Here is a 16,973-nt window from a genome sequence, read left to right as displayed (position 1 = left end):
CCTCTGTTCTGGTGCCAAGCTCGGCACTTAGGAAAACACGGAGGTACCAGGCTTTAACCTTTCGCCTGCTTCCCGCAGGTGTTATCTTTGCTCTGAATAGGCAGGATGAGGTTCACAAATCACACCCTTGCCTCTAGCAGCCCCACTGGCTGGGTGAAGATTTTTAGCAGGTTTTGTAGCGAGCAGCTTAACAAGATTTTCAGCAAAAAGGATCATTTGCTCGGTTCTGCTATTTGTAAGCTTTGCTTTTCAGCTTAGTATTGAGCAAAGCCCCTGGTGTCTTCTCTTGCTGCAGTAAAGTGGAGTTGGTCCAGTGTTGGGATATCCAGCCAATGTTGTGCTATGGAGCAGGCAGGTCTCTCTGTTTTGTGATTAAACTATATTTTATCATTGACAGAGGAGTTGTGAAAAAAAAATCTGAAATGACTTTGGTGAAGTTCCTGTTTAAATAGTTATTGTTTTGAGTGAAAATGGTTTGTGGAAGGAGAGCAAAGTGCTCCAACTTCAAAGCTTGTCATTGTAGAGAAATCTGATGGTGAGTGGTCACGCATACCTGAACGTCACTCCTACTGCAGCAAAGCCAACATGCTGGCAAGCAGCCTGGTCATGTTCCCATTAAAGTCTGGATGAGAGATGCTAAGCTGGTGTAAGTCATGATAGCTGTGTTTAAGTTGGATTTTTTTTCACTTACTGTACCAAGGGCTGGACTCCACTTCCGAGCCTGTGGGAGCTTCTTAAAACCCTCTGACTCTGTTATTTGTTTAAATGGTAGAGGACTCCTTTGAGCTCAAGAAAATTGGGTAAAAGTATGAACAAGACTTGCTGTACTCTTTCAGCCTTTCAGGCTGCCTTGCTATCCCACTGCACTCATTAGGACGCTGTTAAATTCCCAGGTGTATTGTGTATGCCCTTCACATTTGAGTGACGTGGTTTAGCTGAGTGACTTGGGTTAGCGGGCATGGTGGTGATGGGTTCGTGGTTGAACTAGATGATCTCAAAGGTCTTTTCCAACCTTAATGATTCTACATTTCTATATCTGCCGCAAGAAACTGATACCGCTCATTTTTGCCTAGCTGAAAGGCCATTTTGGTGAAGACCTATCATGTCATGTTCTTGTAGCTGAGGTAGGTGATGTTTTGCACTAGTGGAAATGGGCAATGAGAGCATGGCAATGTTTCTTCCTGTAGTTTCTTGGTGTTTAGCCTGAGATATGGAAACCATGATCTTTTTTTTTCCTCCCCAGTAGATGCATGCACAAGTTGACAGGCATGTACTTTCCCATCATGCAGATTGAGTAACACCATCTTGCAAGGATGATGCAGCAGTGATGACAAATTAGTGCCTCTAAGTATTCAGAAGATGGCTGAAAGGCAGACAGATTATCTCAGAAACACCTCAACTAATCCTGCTCAAGAAAACCAGTTTGCTTAGCCTCTTTTACCTAGGGTAGAAGCTAGAGCTAGGGTGGATTTGGTGCACCCTTTTTTATTTTTTTATTTTTTTTGAAGATGTGGGTTGTAAGGCAATATGAAAACTGGCAGCTCAAGTCTAAAGATTGTTTTTCCGTGAGTGTAGAAAAAGATGAAAGATTTAATATTCATTAGGTATTTTTTTGTTGATTAGTCATTTTTAACGTATTTGTGAATACCCTTCTGTGCATTTGGAAGAGATAGGTGTTGATAGAAATCCACTGCTTGGTGCTTTTGTCATTGAGGGAATTTGTGTATTGTTCTATACCAATCATGGTTTATGAGATGTTTGAACCAATTCAGACTTTTCTGCTGGTAAGTAAATGCTTGGCCTCTCTTTTGAGTGCAGTGCCAATGGAAGTGTTGGAAGTGGTGTGCACATGGGAGTCTGTGGCTGCAGTTGTCCAAAGGCTGGCAGACCTATCTCCGGTCACTTTTCTGAGATTTAAAACTAAAATACTGCTCTGCGCTGGAACAAGCTCAGAATGTTTCATTATTTTATATATTTTAATTTTTCACAAGATTGAATGTCAACAAAAATTCCCTTTTGGGATGAAAACCTTGAGCTTTCTCCATTCCTTCTGGCCACTGTATGTGTTCAGTACAACATGCAGTCACTAATGCCTGCTTTTTTGGGATGAACTGTGTGTGGTCATCCTGGCAGCAGGAGGTTCAGCTCCATGTGTCCTACTGATCTCTACTCTCAGTGAGGACTTCCTGGGTGAAACAGTAGTCCTATTTTGGCCAGGATTCTCCTTGTTTGTGGATGAACCAATTAATTGTTGCTTAAACTCCACACCTGCAAGCTGTACTTCAAGTGCATGTCAAGCCGTTTCCCCTTCACCAGAATAAATCTTGTAGGCATGCTGGCTGGTTCATTCTGCCTTGTTGTTTTCTGTGTTGCTTGGGTTTGTTGTCAGGTCATGCTAACCTGACCATGGATGTGTGTATTAGCTGAAGGAATCATGGGTCTGAGTCTTCAGCTAGGGTTCATAGCTGAGTTACAGTGACTTAGCTACATCAGTTTATTATCAATGAGCATCTGTGTCTTTTTAAAGTGACCTGACCCCTATGGAAACAATTCCATAAAGCATGGGCTTGCAGACAAGGCTGGAGCAACCTGTTGGGGAAAGGGGAATGGAAAATAAAGGGATGAGAGAGAAAAAAGCCATAACTTGTACTCCAGGGCTCTCTGGTAATGATGCTACCTAGGTCTGTTCTGGTGCTTTCCCTTAGGGAAAATACAAAAACCTTATAAAACTACAAGATCATAGAATCATAAAATATCCTGAGTTGGAAGGAACTCATAAGGATCAAGAAATGTTTAGATGTTATACTGATGGACATGGTTTAGTGGGAAATATTGGTGATTGGTGGATGGTTGGACTGGATGATCTTAGAGGTCTTTTCCAACCTTGGTGATTCTATGATTCTATGATCATTGAGTCTAACTTCTGACTCCACACAAGACTATGCAAAAATCAGACCATATGGAGATGAATAGCAGCATCTTTGTTATACAGATGGGGGAACAAGGCAGAGAAAAGACTTTGGCCTATTCATCCCACCAGGAAAACAGCAAAATCCAGGTCAGCCAAGTCCCGGACTTCATGCCTTAGTCCTTAGCCTGTGGCTTTCGAACTGCCTTGCACCTGTGCGAATCGGGCAGGTGCAGAGCTGCCTGAGCAGTGGCCATCCACTGGGCAGAGTTGGGGTCAGGGGGAAGTCAAAGCCTTCCTCCGACTGCTGCCTGTCCCAGACAGCATGGCTTGCGTCCTCCCCGGGGGAGAAGGCATTGCTCTTGCAGTGTAAAATCATGTAGTCAGCATGAGAAATTTCATGCTCTGTCTCTTGAAATCCAATATGAAGCAGTTGCTTTCTCTCTGTCCCGCTGGCTTGTTACACAGCTCTGTGTGTGGCCTCTCTCGTAATTAACCTGAGGGGGTTACTTTCCTTTTCTAATTTGTAGGAAGTGGTTCATGACATCTGTTGCAGCCCTGAGGCTCCTTCCTGCAAACTTCTAGCTGTTTTTCATTGAATGAAAAGGCAACACAAAGAGGTGTAACAGTTAACCAACTTGAGCCCTTGCTTTCCAAACAGCATCTTCCAATTGCTCAATAAAGGCTACTGGAAGCAGAGAAGAGTGAATATGCATTTTTTTCAGGGAACTGTCGACTTAAACTGTAGGATTGAATAGCCTCATTTCTGTTCTTGATTACTCTTCAGGAAAAAAAAAAAGAAAAAAATCAATCTTGGAAGAGTTTTAATGCACTTTGCTGTATTTGTTCTGTTTCACCATGTGAAGTTACAGCAGCCCTCTGTTTCACCTGTTCTCCTTTGTGTATTTACACTCACCTCTTGTATCTTACCATAACTGGCACTGTGGGAGCTCCCCTATAAAAACATTATAGAACTTGATCCTTATGTTGAAGCCTTTTGGAAGGCAAAAACACCTTTCATAGGCTTGAAACACAAGAGGGATCATTTGGAGTCTCTTACTGTAAATATTCTTTTCAGATTTTCTGTTGTATTTTGAAGTTAGGTGGTTTGGGCAAGGAAAATGTCCAAATGAGACAGAAGGATGTGCCAAGCTAGCCAGTTTGAGGTGACTCTCTAAAGCTCATTTCTTGGATCTACTTGTTTTTACAAAGCCAGTATTCCTCAGGCCAGAGAGAGAGAGAGGCTGCAGAGGCAAATCTGTGTGCACCAGAGCTGTGAGAAAATAGGAGAGTGCAGTTCTCACTGATTTACAGCAGTACTTTATCTGAGATTTTTGAGATCTAGGCTGTGGCTCTTCTAACAAACATAATTTTACATCCTAGACCTAAAAATTGTTTACAGTGGTAATTTTGGTAGACTTTCACCCCAAATTTTTGCATTTATTCAAGTTGGCATCTTTTTTACAGAAACACAGGCAGCTGGAAAATTGTTGTATTGTGATCTCATCTGGCCTCTTAAACAGCAAAGTCTCACGAGGTAATTTCTACATCTCTTCTGTTGCACGTGGCACTTAAGTTGTGAGGATATAGCAAACCTTTAAGAAAGCTGTTTTGTGTTTGCACCACGCAGTTTGTGAACAGCTCTGACTCCACTGAGGCTCCTGATGCCCTAAGAGCAGTACTGGGTTTTGGATTATTACTGAGACTTCTGGGGGTATTAGTCAACAGCTGTATGAATGTGAGCCAGCAGTGTGCCCAGGTGGCCAAGAAGGCCAATGGTATCCTAGCTTGTATCAGAAAACAGCATTGCCAGGAGGAACAGGGAGGCAATCGTCCCTCTGTACTCAGCATCATTGTGTCTGCACCTCAAGTACTGTGTTCAGTTTTGGACCCCTCACTGCAAGAAGGCCCTGGCGCATGTCCAGAGAAGAGCAATAAAGCTGTGAAGATTCTGAGGGGCACAAGTCTTCCTGGGAATAGATGAGGGAACTGGGATTGTTTAGTCTGGAGAAGGGGGGACTCAGGGGAGACCTTATCACTCTCTGCAGCACCCTGAAAGGAGATTGTAGTGAGATGGGAGTCAGCCTCTTCCCCCAGCTAACAGTGATAGGATAAGAGGGAATGGCCTCAAGTTGCCATGGGGGAATTTCAGGTTGAATGTTTGGAAAAATTTCTTCTCCAAAAGAGTGGTCCAGCATCGGAACAGGCTGCCCAGGGAGGTGGTGGAGTTGCTGTCTCCGGAGGTGTTCAAGAGCTGTGGAGATGTGGCACTGGGAGACATGATTAGTCGGGCATGATAGGGATGGTTTGGTGATTGGTCTTGGATCTCATAGGTCTTTTTCAACCTTAATGATTGTATGGGAAAAGGAATCCCTTCCTTACTGAACTGAACTGCTACTGTGTGAGGGCTTGCAGATGATTGAAGACTGCATGTTGGGTTTTGTGTAGCTCTGCATGCCATCTTTTTTGGGGCACTTCCTCCAGAGCGCATTCACATTGAAGAGTAGAGACTGCAGAGCAGATCAGTGTCTTATGCAGCATCCAGAGACCATTGTTGTGATGAACCCTAGTGCCCCATCCACTCTTGGCTACTGTCTTAGTAGGGTGAGCTGTCCTCTGCCACATCCAGCCCATTGGATTACCCCTTGGGAAAGGATCTGTGCCACCACCCTGCTCCCTGCACACAGCAATGACAGCAATGTCACAGCATGGCCTTTGACTGCCCAGGGGTACAATACAGAGGAGGGAAAAAAACATTTCTCTGCACAACACTGCACAATTACAAGGACCCTTTTAGTTTTAACACTGTATGTTTGAGAGCTCTTATTGGAAAGGAGCTGAACAGCCCCATGGTCTGACTGAAGGAGCAATGTATTTGACAGAAAATGTATGGCTCTTAATTAATAAATAACAAAGTATAAGGGAGTTCTGCATAGGAGGCCACTACAGGACCAGGCTGATTATGTGGTTGAAGAGCTGTGGGCTCTGTTCAAAGAGAAGGGAGCTTTTGTATGGCACGGTGATATGGGGGTGTAGCAAAATGTATAAGGTTAAGGCTGACAGGCATGGAGGTTGCTGTACTTGGTTCTGGAGAAAGACAGAAGTGCAGCAATTGCTTGCAGCTTCTGGAACCCAGGCTCTGCAAAGTAGCTGCATGAAAAGATTGAGAGCAAGGTGGTTCCCTGCCATATTCCCAAGTGCTTTGTGGCCATTAGAAGCTTGTTTTGTGGGTCCTTCCTGAAGGAGGGACCTGGGGCCCTACCTAGGAACTGCTGAGAAGCATCTGTCAGGCTTCCCCTGTTGTCCTTCCGTTAGTGTGGTGCATCCCCACTGCAAGATGCTCCTTGCAGAGCTTTTCCTACCAAGTTATGCCACTGACATCGCTCATCTTATTCAATCTCAAGTTCCTCTATGGGCACCAGAACAACCTCTTGATGTTGCAGTAAGGCAAAGATTTAGATTTAAACATACTACACTGGGAAAAACTAATACTAAGAAGTCAAGTCCTAAGCATTCAAATGCACATATCTAATGTTAGCTGCTTACATCCATGCTTAGGGACTTACATGTATTACCTGGCGCTGATCTTCAAAGGCTGTTGTAATTCTATTAAAAGCACTTGTAATTCTATTTGTTTAATGCCAGTTTAATAGAGATCTCCTGCTGCCATTCCCTTCACTGATGAGATATAGGTGCAGAATTGTTACAGAAAACCACTGATTTCATCCCAGTTAAGTCTTGCAGTGGATGATAAAGGTGTAATGTTGCACTTCCCAGAGAAGTGATTTAGTCTTGAACAGTCAGGAAGATATTAGGATGTCTTTTTAAATTTCCATTTGAATGCTTATTACTTGTTTTCTGGCTGAGGGTTCAAATTCTCAAGCTTTCCACAAGCTTGTCACTACACCAGCTAAAAAATTCCTTGAGTCAGCACAGCAGAGAGTGAGATTGCTTCTCATTGATCTTGTACCTCATCAGTAATAACAGTGTGCAAGCATTGACTGAAATTTCTTCTTTAATGGGGTGAGATGATTTGGAGAGAACCAGGTGTGATCTCCCACCCAAGGGAAGCTTTTGGGCTGACATAAGCCAGAAGGGAAGGTAGATGGACATGAGAGGGAGGTGGTAAGGGAGAATTGGGTTTTGCACCTTCACAAACTGAACTATGTCTGCCACTATCAGGTCTTGAAGCGGGCAGCTCAGGAAGCAGTTGACATAGGTTAAGCACTACAAGAGCAGCAGAAGTACTGTGGCAGTGCATGTCATAGCTGGGATGCTGCAGTAGCTGCCCTGTTTGCAGGGATTTGATCCAGTGTCACCGTGGCAGCTGGTTTTTGCTCCTTGTTGGGCTCACACATAAGGCTCACTGGTAGCAATGAATGGGCCCTTATCTCTCTGAAATCCAGCCATGGCTGTGCTAATAACCACAGAGCTTGGCCATGGCTCAGCCCTCAGTGGTTGTAATGAAATTCAGGGAATCCGAGAAGCAAGTGCTTCTTCATCTCCCTCTGTTTTTATTTGAATGACTAAAGTAATTTGTGTAGAGAAATGAAGATCTTGAAGGCTGTACCGGGCAGCTTGCTACATGGGACAGCCTCCCAGATGCTTGCAGAGTGCAGGATACTGCAATCATTTCACTTCCCCCAGCAGGGAATGGAGAGAACAGAGCGTACTGGAGGGGAAGAGATCATTACCGAAGAGCTTGTCTGTTGCACATGTGAGTGAAGCAATGAGGTGCCTCTGGCATGAGGTCTCAGCATCCTTCCTTGTTCCTTCCTTGCTTGCTGACACAGGGAGCTGGTGTGTTGCTCTGCATTATGGCTCATTGCCTCTGTGCCTGAAAGAATTCAATTCATTTAGTCTTTCATTCGCATCACCGCGGAGGGGAAGGAGTCACTTTTTCAAGTACAATCTGCATGAAATCCTATGCAGTCTTAGTTTTAGAAGAGTAGATGTTGGCTGTACCAATATGCAGCTGCAGAAGCAGTTTGGAATAACATAACACCCATGAACTTCTGTGAGATGTAGGATCGTGTTCAAGAAACATGCAGATGTGGTTCTCAAGGGTGTGGTTTAGTGGGCAATACTGACAGTAGGTGCATAGTTGGACTTGATGATCTTTGAGGTGTTTTCCAACCTTTTTTCATTCTATGATTCTGTGATTTTATGTTCCTGTATCACCATTGGGATTATGTTTATAAATGTTTATAGATATCTAAAGGGAGGTGGAAGGGACATGGGTGAGGCCAGGCTCTTTTCAGTGGTGTATAGCGATAGGAAGAGGAGTAAATAGTCTAAAACTTGAACATAAGTTCCATAACAACATGTAGAAGAACTTCTTTATGGTAAGGGTCACAAAACACTGGAACAGGTTGCCCAAAGAGGTTGTGGAGTCTCCTTCTATGGGGATATTAAGACCCATCTGGACGCCTTCCTCTGCAACCTATTGTAGAGTACCTAATTTGGCAGGGGGGTTGAACTCTATCATCTCTTGAGGTCCCTTCCAACCGCTGAGATTCTGTGAAACTTTGAGGAGGGGTTTGATTTTGGTCACTCATCAGGTCCACTAAAAAAGAACACAACAACAACAAAAACCCAACCACACTGCTCTTATCTTGCTTCATAACTGTGCCTGGGGAGCTTTGTCTTGGATCAGGACAGCCAATTGTTGTACAAATGAAGAATAGTAGGAACAGAATTGTGCCTCACCCAGGGAGGTTGTGATTGCAGTTTACTTTCTTCAAATGAAAACCATCATTTTTAAATTTGAAATAGATTTAGGTTAATTTTTCACAAAAAGCCAAATCTTCCAAAACTTTTTTTTTTTTACCAAAAGATTAAAAACAAATACCAACTGCCAGGATTGAAATGAAACACTCCCAAGCCACTGATACAACATTTCACCAGATAGGAAAATATTCTTAGATTAGCATTTTGAGAAGACCCCGATGTTCTTACTTTTCATTATGACTTGTTACCCCTCTTTGGAATAGAATAATCCTTTTGAAATTTCAGAGAACTCTCTGGGGCCTGGAAAGCCATTTCCCCTTGCCCGGCTGCAATTAGCCCATTGTTAAGAGGGGCAGTGTCAGGGTGTGGGAGTTTTTCCCAGTGTAATTTCTAACCCCGCTCTGAGCAGTTATATGATCCAATATGAAAAGCAGCTGAGTCCAGTCTTGCATTAGAGCACTGCTGTTGCCGCTACTGGCTGAACGGCATTTATTTATTTTTTAATTATGGGGCTCAGACAAGGTCTGAATTATTCCCTGTGTGTGGGGTGGGAGATGTCATGTCACTGCAGATGTAGGTTCTATATACGACAACACAGTCACGGATTTTGAGTTAGAGAGGGAGCCCTTTGGCTGTGGAGTAGCACCGTATGCTTCATTAATGCAATGCTACCCCAGCTCCAGTTCATCAACTACACATCAATATACTCTCATGCATTTGGGGTATGTGGGATCCCGGTGTTCCTGATCTTCATGCATGCATGCATTTTCACATCTGGATTGTGTGTGTGCACACATGTGTGCATGTGTGTGCTGTTCATTCATGACCTACAGAGCAACCAATTGCAAGCAGCCAAGTTTAACAAAAATTTTTTTTTTTGGCTTAGAAAACCAGATTTCAAACAACTTTTAATACTTTCATTTTTTTGCTCCAGTAATTAAACACTCCCTCTTCCCCTTGCCCCTCCAGCGACTGTTACCAGTTTTTTCCACGGCGACACTAGCTGTCAGGCATTCTCAGTGCCCAAGGAGTTTAGCAGGAGGATTAGCAGGAGCTCTTGGCTGGGCTGTGCAGGCAGTGGCAGTGCTGTTGTTAGTAGTAACAGCAAAGGTGCACCAGCAGAGCACAGTGAGCCACACTAAAGATGCACCTGCCTGCTCATGGATGGTTTCCTGGTTGTTACACTATGCTTTGAAAGCTGATATTGCCAAAAGCTTGCTAGCCACAAGATTTTGAAGTTTAGTGTGTTTCTAATATCACAGGCTTGCAGGATGATGTGGGTATGCTCACTGCTAGCAGCGTGTTCATATAGGAATGGAGTTCTTTAGGAAATATGGGGTCCTCCCAAACCACCCCAAACAGAGCTGGCACAATGTGAAGCTATGTTCTGCAGCTGCTGGGCGTGTCCAGTACTGCTGCAAGGGTCCTGTTTGAGCTCTGCTCTCCTGTCCCTGGGCTCCCACATCTGAGCACGGTTTGCCCCATCAGAGCAGGGAAATGTAGTCTCTATATAGCTGTGCTTTGTTCCATGCTGTCAGCAGTACAAGCTCTGTGAGTACTGAAACCCCCCTAAAATATATATGAATAAGAGAATAGGATTAGCTCTTGGCATATGATAGTGCTTTTGAAAGTTGTCTACATCACACAGCACGTAACTTCTTCCCCATCTTTGCTCATCTCTGAAGGCTGAGCGTTTTCTTTCTTTCTTTCCTATTCCATTTCCTTCCAAGGCAGAAGCAGTGCTGTACCTGGAGTGCCAGCCCCTTCCTCCCACTGATGTTTGTCTGCCTGAGGGGTTTCGTTGAATGGCAGAGGATTAGGTATGTGAACAACTGCTCTCTAGGGAAAGAGAGGCTCAGAGTCCAGTCCTGGAAGGAAAAGGGGGGGAAAAAAAAAAAAGCAAGTTTATGTGGTTTTAAAACAGTCACTCCGAAGAAATCCCTTTCCCTAGTATAAGGATTTCTTCTCCTGGGACATCTCTCTGTAATATCTGTCCTCTTCCTTTAAGTGGTTACATATTGGGAATGTGGTATGCTGCCAGGACAGTATTGATTGTTCTACTTAAGCTAAATGCACTGAAAAAGAAAGAGAAAAATAAAAAAGGAAGAAGCATTATAAAATCTGTGCTTTCTGCTAATTGTTCTGCAGAGAGGCTTTTGCCAGGTCTTCAAGCTTTGGGGCCAGGTAGGAAGCTCTCAATGCACAGCTGCGTTTCTTTCACACGTGTGCTGGGGGGATGTTTGCAGCAATGATGACAAGGCTGATCCTTTTCTGAAATGTGTCTTTGTGAGCTGGAGGAAAGACCACTGACACTGTAAGAGGAGAGCATATGTAGAACTTGTGGGAGAAAAAAAACAACTGTTGAACATAGTACACATTGATAGGACTTATGGACATATCTACATAAGCACATCCACATGCTGAACTCTTCATGTTGAGATAGTCTGAGTTCTTGCTGTGACCCTTAGTGATGCAGTTGACTTTTGGTGCATCTCTCATGACTTTGTGTCATGTTGCCAGTGCCCCTGGCTCATTAAAATGATGGATTTTCCCTGCTTCACCATTATCTGCCACAATGCTTCTCCACAAATCACCAATTTCCTTTTCCTTCTCCCACAGAAACCTTTCACTGCAACTTTCTTGGCCAGCTATTAGCACAATGTTTGAAAATCCCAGGGCTTACTGGGTTCCTCATGCGTGGCTGAGGTTTCCCAGGAAGGGAGCATATCCTAGTGCAGAGATGCATCTTCTGGTTGTCACCCATAGAGCACTGGGGATCAAAACTGGATTCCTGCTGCTGCCAGAGACCTGCAGGGCAGCCCTGGGAAAGTCACTCCATCTCTGGTCTGTATTATATTTGTAGTGCAGTTGATGGAAATGGGGAAGAGATGCCAGTAGGTATCTTGCTGATCAAGAAAAGGGTAGATGTGGCACCGACGGACGTGGTTTAGTGGGCATGGGGGTGATGGGTTGATGGTTGGACTAGATGATTTTAGTGGTCTTTTCCAACATTAATGATTCTGTGATCCTGGCAACACTTGACACAGTCCTATGAGTGATGTAGGTGGACACAACATTTTCTTCTCTGTGAATAGTGGGTGATTGCAGGTCAAAGCATTTTTAAGCCTTTAATTCATGAAGTGCCCTGTATCAGTATTAGTACTGATTATTGTATCCCTGAAGGGAATGGCACACAGGAGCACCTTCTGGAGAATTTCGTATGCACAAATAAAGTGGTGGGACAGAACAAAACCGTTCATCTTCAAGATGGAATCTCACTCTTTTTTCCTCTAAATTCTGTGGATAGTTTAAACCAGAATTTTTTTATTATTTTCCCTTAACTTTTATATTTAAAACACTGGAGCAGTATACCTCCTCTGTGCTGGATGTGCTCCAGTCTAAACAAGCTCCATTCCACTCGCCTAAATTCCCTTCTATAGTTTCAGCTGAATGTGAAATTCCTTACTGCTCCTCCATCTCAACTGCCATGTGCCATCACCTGGGGCCACAGGACAGCTTATGGGTTCCTCCCTGGAAGTGGCAGCATCTCGGTAGTGCATGAAGCAAGGTCTGTGAAATCCTATGGGATCCCTCAGGATAAAAAGCTACTCTATAAATGCTATATCATTTTCATTGTCAGTCTGGATTCAGGAGTGAAATGATCCCACTTAGTTAAAGCAGGATGAAGTGTCTATTTTCATATTTGTTTAATTGAACCACTCAGCGTGTCTGATAGTAATGGCTTTATTTGAAGCATGTGGTTCTTATGAGCTGTTAAGATACCAATAGCATTTGGATTAGTCTTTCTGCCAAGAAAGCCAGGTCAATTCTTCAGGAAAATAAAAAAACTAAGGCAAACTTTATTTTAACAGTGTCTTGAGTTTCACTTTAGGTTCCATAAATATTTGTCAGTGTTCCTTTAGTAAGACCCATGCTAGCCCTTGGCAAGACGTGAGGTCTATCTCCAGAATGCAGAATATAAATAAATTCCCCAAACCATGCTGCAGAATTGGAGGCAACCTTAGCCCATGCGAGAGACCTGGAGCCAAGCAATGGGCTGATCGTGGTTCTTGAATTACTATATGTTAGAGGAGAGGGAATGGGGGGAAAAAAAGAAGAAAAACACGGAGAGGGGAAAATAGAAAACTTTGTAGAATACTTGTGGGAGCCCACACCAACCCATGCAGAAAGGTGCTCATTCACCAAGGCAGTGACAGAAATGTGACTTCTGCTTGGGTTCCTGTTGCTGTCTGCTCCTAATGCTTCCAGAACAGTTAACAATATTTTCTCATGCCCTAGAGGATAAGGGAGGAAATTTCACATTCTTGATGAGGACTGGTAATGCCATCTGTTTCAGAGGATCAGGCCAAAAAAGCACTGTGGAGCTGCCCTGTGTGCCCCCTCCCCAATTTCCTCTGAATACCTTTGCTATTCCTGAGAAGCTGGTTTATTTCTGTGGTTTTCAGAGCTATATCTAGGAAAAAAAAAACAAAAAACAAACATGATGTTTTCAAAGACTTGCCTGTAGTTAAGCACTTAACCAGAGGCTTAGGGTGTAGGGTTTTTGATTTAAGAGCAAGCCCTGTTCTGTGCAGTTAAGGGGGGAAATAGCTGAAATTTTACCCTGTCCCTGACCACAGATTGAAATTACTGAAGCAGTACAAAAGCAGGGAGTCAGAATGAAGGAGGTGTGTTGAAGGAAGCGGGACCTTGGCTTCTAGCAATGTGCTCTGGTTGCTGGATCAGCTCCAATAAAAATTTAAATTCAGACGAGCTGAATGCCTTATTTGTCTGGTTAGGGGGGAGGAAGGTGGGGATGGGTGAAGTTTTTCCTCTGAATGCTAAAATAATGGTAGTAGAGTGAGAGAAGTACATATTTCTGCATAACGTGCTATTGTAGCATCAGATAGTTAGCACCTCTTTTCTTCTTTATGTGCTTAAGTTGAAAAATTGCAAGGCATGGATGAATAGACAGGAAAGGGGTTTGCTGGAGGAGAACCCTTTTATGTAATGAGATGTGAACCTACCTGTCCATAAATTTAGAATTTCCTACAAAATGCTGGACATCTTTGATCTCCCTTTAAATTAATGGGAATTGAGTGTTACCCACACTTCACAAGATCAGGCTGTCTCTTTGCACGCAGAATTTCCAACAGTGATCAGTGATCTCCGTGCCAGTCCTCAGTTGTCTGTAAGTGCTAAAAGGAAAAGTTAAAAGAGCCATTAACCCCATGTTTTCTGTTTTCACAGACAGCTGTTTGGGGCCCTGTCGCAGTTGATACTCCATAGCTTTCTATTAGTGCTACATTTTTCCTATGTGTGGTTTTGGAAATGGTGACTGAACTTTGCTAGCAGTTCCTTAATCTGGCTACTGTGGATGTTAAGGAAAAAAAGAAACAGGTAATAGCCTCCATCTGCAAAACCACTTCTGGTTTTGTGACTGAGCTTAATACACAGGGAGCATTTTTATTTAAAAATACCCTCTTTCCCTCAACGAAACAGGAAGCATCTTTCCAGGAATGCTTGGGAAAGTGTTTGACTTCTATGTCACAGAAATAACTGGTGAAAGTTTTAAACGACTTTAAAGCTAGCAAAGGTTTAGCCAGATAGAAATACTTACTGAGCGTTACCGAAATAAGAGCTGTCCATTCTTTCTTCTTTCTGATGTGAGTCTCTACATGTATGTATCTGTCTATGGCTGCATGAACACTTACTGTGAGCCTTCAGTGATTGTTTATTTGCAGAGTGTGGCCCTGATTGGGATGCACAGTGCAGGAGCACGTCCTTGATCCTATGGTGCATACACCACATGCCCAGGGCACCTCATGTTGTTGTGGATGGCAGAGTGCACAAATTAGGCCAGTCCAAGGCACCATCACTTAACATTGCTTTTTTTTTTCTAACTAACCTTCCTCTTCTCACTGTAGCTTTTGTTTAAAAACAATGAGGTTTCCATTATCCTTTGAATCTTTATAAAACTTCTTAAAAAAAACCAAAACTTTGCAGCCTATTTTATAATCCTCTTCCACTGTATAGCTCACGCTAAAGTTATGGTTTGGCACCTTTCTATTTAACTTTCTGCACAGTGTTTGAAAAAGCACACGATGGGCAGAACCATGGCTAGCAGGCATTGGTGGGGTGCATATAGGCATTTCTCTCCCTAACAAAGGAGGAGGGGAGGGATGCTCACTTCATTCCTGCACTGAGGGCTGGGGTTTACATAGCTTCATTGTATTGCACAGGGTTTCCCTGCCCCGCAGCTTGACTTGCTCTGTGACAAATTATTCCTTAATTGCTGGATGGCAGAAGAAAAGCTTTGCAGCCCTGAGGTTATTCCTTACAAATCAGGTTACAGAAGCCTTGAAAATTATATTGAGCAGAAAAGAAGCACCATGAGGTTTCCTTGGATGCCTGGGCTGTGTTAAGCTTGACTAAGGCAATGTGCTAATGAAGCTTGTTAAAATGCAATTATACTTTAATGCTGAGGTTGCAGAAGTGAGGATAATCAGTGGAGAGGTGCTAGTGAAGTTGTGGTGATTAGTGTGATTTATGTGCGTCACTGTTGTGCTCAGAGCCTTCACCCTGCTGAGAGAGCTGTTGAGTGGCACAAAGGCTGTGCCCAAGGAGCTGCCAGGGGCACAAAGTGAAGGAAGATAGAATCACTAAAGTTGGAGAAGACCGCTGAGATCATCTAGTCCAACCATCAGTTTGTCCCCACCATGTCCACTAACTGTGTTCCTCAGTGCCACATCTCCATGTTTCTTGAACACCTCCATGGACAGTGGCTCCATCACCTCCCTGGGCAGCCTGTTCCGATGCCTGACTGCTCTTTCTGAGAGGAATTTTTTTCCTAATATCCAACCTGAAATTCCCCTGGCGTAACTTGAGGCCATTCCCTCTAGTTCTGTCACTGGGAGAGGAGGTTGATCCCCACCTTGCCACAAGCTCCTTTCAGGGAGTTGTAGAAAGGATGTAGTTTAAATATAGAGAAGATACTCTCACATGGGATAGACAGCTTGGCATAAGGCACCAGTGATGTTGTTTGAAGATGTAAAAAGGGAGGAGAGAGCCTGGACTTCTAGGTCAGTTGGACAAAGCTGGAGCTTTGACAAAGAAGAGGTGCTAATGAAAGCAGGACCAGGAGGGCTACCTAGGGAGGTGGTAGAGTCACTGTCCCTGGAGGTTTTCAAGAAACATGTAGATATGGCACTGAAGGACGTGGTTTATTGGGCATGGTGGGGATGAGTTGATGGCTGGGCTGGATGATCTTAGAGGTCTTTTCCAACCCTTAAGATTCTAGGGGCCTTTGCAGTGAAGCAAATTGTCAGCCATTGGAAAGGGAAAGATCAAAATGAAGAGAATCAGAGAATGGCTTAGCTTGGAAGAGAGTTTCAAGATCCTTGAGTTCCAGCATCCCTGCCATTGACAGGGTTGCCAAGAGAAGGAGATGTGGCCAAAGTGGGGCCTAGAAAAGATGAGTATAGATGAGGCAAGAATTGTGCTTCATCAAGTCCTGCTGAAATGTGACAGGATCGTGGATGCAGACTGTGAGTGACTGAATAAACCCCAGCCAGGGCTGGGGTTTATTGGTAAGCTACAGGAAGATGACGGTATTTGTTGGGGTGTGGGCAGCCAAAGGGAAAGCCAGGGAAAATCCAGCAGCAGTACAGTGACAGTGTATGCAGCAATTAAGGAAGGAGGTGGGGAGGGGGAGGAAGATTAAGAGCTCTGAGCTTGAGCTGACAGCTCGACATCCATGAGATGTCAGGGAGACAGGCAAGGTTTTCGTCTGGACAGAGAGAGACAGGCCTGGATGATCTGATCAGACAACTGAGGGACTGATTTATGTGAGAAGATTAAAAGAGCTGCTTGTAAATGTATGTATAGCTTGGCTAAGTGACACCTGAGGGGACAATAACTGTCTACACGTGTATGAAGGGATTGGATATTGGAGCCAGAAGGTGGGGGAGGCAGAAGCTCAGGCGTGTACGTGAAGATTTTGTCTACAGGTGGTGCAATAAGGTGGAACAAAGTGGGCTGTGCTGTCCTGTTAGGGAAAACATCCTTTTGACAGGCCGGAAAGATTGTGGTTTGTTTAAAAGAGACCTATGTGTGCTTCTAGGTATCCATCTTTTCCCCCTTCATTGCAAGGTGCCCATAATTTGATGTTCATCCTTGTATCACCTCACAAATAGGAGATGTCCCTTTGTGTGGCTGTAGATTCTTCAGTGTCTGTGTGACCATTACCATCTGACTTGACTCAAAGTCCTAAGGTTCTGCCTTAACCATTAGCTTGCTTTTCCTGCTACTTTTCTGTGTTTTTAAGGGTCAGTTC

At 43.9% G+C, this 16,973-nt stretch overlaps 1 protein-coding gene across 4 annotated transcripts in view; it reads left to right on the top strand.

Annotated features, from left to right (window-relative positions):
• The window catches only part of FGFRL1 (fibroblast growth factor receptor-like 1), a 171,065-nt gene that overhangs the window by 49,858 nt on the left and 104,234 nt on the right, over window positions 1–16,973 (top strand). The window contains exon 2 of one of the 4 annotated variants that reach the window (XM_021397217.1): window positions 10,369–10,458. The exons of the other annotated variants lie outside the window; for them this stretch is intronic. The gene's annotated coding sequence lies outside the window, so the exon portion shown is untranslated. The remainder of the gene's footprint in view (window positions 1–10,368; window positions 10,459–16,973) is intronic. 4 annotated transcript variants of the gene reach the window in all.

This window comes from Numida meleagris, chromosome 4, assembly GCF_002078875.1.
Source record: "Numida meleagris isolate 19003 breed g44 Domestic line chromosome 4, NumMel1.0, whole genome shotgun sequence".
Classification (NCBI taxonomy): Eukaryota; Metazoa; Chordata; class Aves; order Galliformes; family Numididae; genus Numida; species Numida meleagris.
This window is presented reverse-complemented; position numbering and strand designations above follow the sequence as displayed.